Source organism: Notolabrus celidotus, unplaced genomic scaffold (genome assembly GCF_009762535.1).
Source record: "Notolabrus celidotus isolate fNotCel1 unplaced genomic scaffold, fNotCel1.pri scaffold_187_arrow_ctg1, whole genome shotgun sequence".
NCBI classification, from domain to species: domain Eukaryota; kingdom Metazoa; phylum Chordata; class Actinopteri; order Labriformes; family Labridae; genus Notolabrus; species Notolabrus celidotus.
The window spans coordinates 55,595-60,594 of NW_023260045.1; positions in this window are offsets into that span (position 1 = coordinate 55,595).

The following is a 5,000-nucleotide window of genomic DNA, read 5'->3' on the forward strand; positions in this document are numbered from 1 at the left end:
ACAGTCATTAAGGGTGTCCTTTAACAGACCTTATAACAGTCATTAAGGGTGTCCTTTAACAGTCCTTATAACAGTCATTAAGGGTGTCCTTTAACAGTCCTTATAACAGTCATTAAGGGTGTCCTTTAACAGACCTTATAACAGTCAGTAAGGGTGTCCTTTAACAGTCCTTATAACAGTCAGTAAGGGTGTCCTTTAACAGACCTTATAACAGTCATTAAGGGTGTCCTTTAACAGTCCTTATAACAGTCAGTAAGGGTGTCCTTTAACAGTCCTTATAACAGTGATTAAGGGTGTCCTTTAACAGACCTTATAACAGTCAGTAAGGGTGTCCTTTAACAGACCTTATAACAGTGATTAAGGGTGTCCTTTAACAGACCTTATAACAGTCAGTAAGGGTGTCCTTTAACAGACCTTATAACAGTCATTAAGGGTGTCCTTTAACAGACCTTATAACAGTCATTAAGGGTGTCCTTTAACAGTCCTTATAACAGTCAGTAAGGGTGTCCTTTAACAGACCTTATAACAGTGATTAAGGGTGTCCTTTAACAGACCTTATAACAGTCATTAAGGGTGTCCTTTAACAGACCTTATAACAGTCATTAAGGGTGTCCTTTAACAGACCATATAACAGTCATTAAGGGTGTCCTTTAACAGACCTTATAACAGTCATTAAGGGTGTCCTTTAACAGACCTTATAACAGTCATTAAGGGTGTCCTTTAACAGACCTTATAACAGTCATTAAGGGTGTCCTTTAACAGTCCTTATAACAGTCATTAAGGGTGTCCTTTAACAGACCATATAACAGTCATTAAGGGTGTCCTTTAACAGACCTTATAACAGTCATTAAGGGTGTCCTTTAACAGACCTTATAACAGTCATTAAGGGTTTCCTTTAACAGACCTTATAACAGTCAGTAAGGGTGTCCTTTAACAGACCTTGTAACAGTCAGACTGTTATAGGCTCAGACTCTGTCCCATTAAAGTTACTAACCATAGACCTTTCTGGAGTCCCTGAGCTCCCTTGTCTCGTAGGTTCCTCTGGATCTCTGCTGCTGTGGACGTGGTCCAGACTCCAGCTGCTACAACTACTACTATCCGTCTCCCCACTATCATCTCTCTCTCTCTCTTCATCTCCCTCTATCCCTCTCTCCAACACGGTCTCAGGTTCAGATGTGTGTCTAACATGAGTCTGGTCCTGCTGGAGGTTTCTGCCTGTTAAAGGAAGTTTGTCCTTGCCACTGTAACTTGCTAAATGCTGCAAAGGTCTCTGCTCATGGTGGATTAAGATGAGATCAGACTGAGTCCTGTCTGGAAGAGGGGACTGGATCTGATCCGGTCTTGATGTTGGGTCTTTGTTAATAATAGAACATGGAGGACAGTCTAGACCTGCTCTGTTTGGTGGATTCTATAAATGAAGGGGTTAACTTGATGAAATTGATAGTTTGATGTTCTTACAGAGTGCTTTGATGAAACTGATCCAAACATAATGATCTCCAGTTCAGAATGTACACCTCCTTCTTCCTCTCGCTGAGGAGCACAGAGAGTTTAGCTCCTGTGGTTGGCTCAGACTGAAGTGGACTCTGAGGGTCTGACAGCAGACACAGCTTCCTGTTTCAGACCATTAGAGGAAGTCCTGACAGCTCTCATTGTTTCCTTCTTCTGCTCTTTTTTTAGGTTCTGTTGTTTCCCGACAACCTGTTCTCCACTTTGTCCTGGTCATCCTTCCAGGTCTTTACAGAGATCCATCAGATTGACCTCAAAGGCAACAAGGTGACATAAGTCTCTGGGGTTGGGGTCTCATTTCAAACCCTAAATCACTGACTGAAGCCTTCTGTTGGTCCAGGTTCCAGAGGTGACACCCAGCAGCCCTCCACTCCTGCCCACCCTCGCTGTCCTCAAGCTTGGATCAAACCGTTTGACATCCCTCCCAGACTACTCCTTCACTGCCTGTCCAGCTCTGATTGAACTCCACCTTGACAACAACACCATCCAGTCCCTGAGTGACCGAACCTTCTCTGGACTCAGCAAGCTCCAAGTGAGTGTCCGGCACACTTAATAAACGGGTCCTCCTCCTCCTCCTCAGCCTCACTGGGCCCCTTCTGATTGTCTGTCCTGTTTTTCTAGGTTCTGCATTTGTCATCCAATCACATCAAGGTGCTTCCTGAGCTCATGTTCCGCCCCCTCCTCGTCATAGAGTTCCTGCACATGGACAACAACCAGGTGGAGAACAAACCCTAACCCGAGCTCTGGATCTGTTTCAGTCCAGGCTGGTTCTCTGGTTCTCTGAAACCTTGCTCTCTTCCTGTCGTTGCAGATCAAAATGATGCCAGATAGTTGGTTCAGCCCAAAGGAGGAAGTGCCTTATCTTTTCCTCTCAGCCAATCCCTGGGCCTGTACCTGTCCCAACCTGTACCTGCAAACATACGTGACCGAATTTGATCTAAACCTCTACGTCATGGATGGAGTGAACATCCTGTCTGGTGCAGAAAAGGTGGTGAGTAACATTTCTTTAACTGCATGTTAGGAAGTCAGCAGGGACGACCTCCACTGACGGTACTGTGCAGTGCTGCAGACACACAAGCAGTCCACCAACTGCAGGACAGCCAGACCAGAAGACTCTGTCTTCAGTGAATGTCTTTAAGGGGACTTTAAAGCTCCGGGCTAACTCTGACCTGTTGTTTTGTGCTCTAAGGTGTGTGGATCTCCAGTGTGGCTCATGGGCCAACCTGTCAAGGATCTGAAGGAGTCTGATCTGTGTTCACCTGAAGTAAACCAAAGGGGAGACTTTCACCAGCCCAGAAATCCTGTTATTCAGACTGCTGCTGCCTCCACACCTACACCCGTACTGTCAGAAGAGTTCCACACCCTGTCCTACAGATTGTTCTCCCTTCCTGCAGCGACCGCCCCACCTGCAATCACCACCCCACCTGCAATCACCACCCCACCTGCAATCACCACCCCACCTGCAATCACCACCCCTCCTGCAATCACCACCCCTCCTGCAATCACCACCCCTCCTGCAGAGACCACCCCTCCTGCAGAGACCACCCCTCCTGCAATCACCACCCCTCCTGCAACGACCGCCCCTCCTGCAATCACCACCCACCTGCAATCACCACCCCACCTGCAATCACCGCCCCACCTGCAATCACCACCCTCCTGCAATCACCCACCCCACCTGCAATCACCACCCCCTCCTGCAATCACCACCCCTCCTGCAACGACCGCCCCTCCTGCAATCACCACCCCACCTGCAATCACCACCCCTCCTGCAATCACCACCCCTCCTGCAACGACCGCCCCTCCTGCAATCACCGCCCCACCTGCAATCACCGCCCCACCTGCAATCACCAACCCACCTGCAATCACCGCCCCACCTGCAATCACCCACCCCACCTGCCAATCACCACCCCACCTGCAATCACCACCCCTCCTGCAATCACCACCCTCCTGCAGAGACCACCCCTCCTGCAGAGACCACCCCTCCTGCAGCGACCACCCCTCCTGCAATCCCCACCCTCCTGCTGAGACCGCTCCTCCTGCAGAGACCACCCCTCCTGCAGAGACCGCCCCTCCTGCAGCAGCCGCCCCTCCAGCAGCCCGCCCCCCGTCCACCCTTGGCGCTAAGTCTGGAGCTGTCGGAGGAGCAGGGCTGTTCTGTTTCTGGCTCTTTGCTGGTCTCTTCTTGCTGTGCGTGGTCTCGGCAGGTTGCATGTTGGCGACTCTGTGGAGGCTGGTCGTCTGGTACCTGAGGGTCTACAGGCCGCTGAGTGTGCTGATAGAAAGAAAGCGAGGCGGCGAAGGGTTGAGGCTGTTAACCTATGGAAGGAGGGATGAAAAGGAGACAACAGGAGGTGGAGTGATGGCTCTGTACCGCTCTGTTCTGTACATCCACCGAGAGGAAGGAGAAGCTGCAGAGAGGGAGGAGAGAGATAAGGAAGGGGGAGAGGGAGGAGAAGAACGACTCCATGTCACTCTAAAGCCAACAGCAGAAGAAGGAGGAGAAGGGGGGCAGGACAGAGGAGTGCACAGGAAGACCTTGTACCGCCTGATTAGCAGACAGGATGAGATAGAGGGATGGAGGGATGTGGTGGAGGAGTGTCGGGTGTCTGCAGAGGATGGAGGGAGGAGAGGAGAAGGACAGGATGGAGAAGGGGGTGGAGGAGTGGCCAGAAAACGCTTCAGTGTGATTCTGAGGGAGGAGAGAGAGGGGGCGGGGCTTGGGAGGGAGGAGCGTGACTGGGTGATGGGTGGATGGGAGGTGAAGGGAGGAGGAGGAGGAGGGGAGGAGCCAAGCAGCAGCTGGGGGGAGTGGCTGGTGCACTACTTACCCAGAATGCCCTGGGGAGTGACCACGCCTCCTGAGGTGGAGGTCCCTCAGTGATGTCATGAGAGTAAAAAATGAAAGCGGGGAAAATAATAACGTGATGACATCATTTCCTGTCTTGCCTTTGTTGTACTTCCTGCTGTAGCCGTGCCATGACCCCGCCCACTGGCTCCAATCATTGACCAATGAGCTCACACCTGCTCCTCCCGGCATGTCTCCGTCCTCGTGTGATCATGGCGTCCTACTGTGTCTCGTGTTTACCCGTGGTCATGGCGTCCTGCTGTGTCTTGTGTTTACCCCTGGTCATGGCGTCCTGCTGTGTCTCGTGTTTACCCGTGGTCATGGCGTCCTGCTGTGTCTCGTGTTTACCTGTGGTCATGGCGTCCTGCTGTGTCTCGTGTTTGTGTGTGGTCATGGCGTCCTGCTGTGTCTCGTGTTTACCCGTGGTCATGGCGTCCTGCTGTGTCTCGTGTTTACCCGTGGTCATGGCGTCCTGCTGTGTCTCGTGTTTACCCGTGGTCATGGCGTGCTGCTGTGTCTCGTGTTTGTGTGTCTGGTGTCAGTGAGAGATCTGTAGCAGCTCAAACGTCCCTGATCTCTCAGTGTCTGTCTCTTTAAGGGTTAGCCTTTAGGGGCGGAGCTTACTGTGTCCTGTTCTTTATTTCACTCT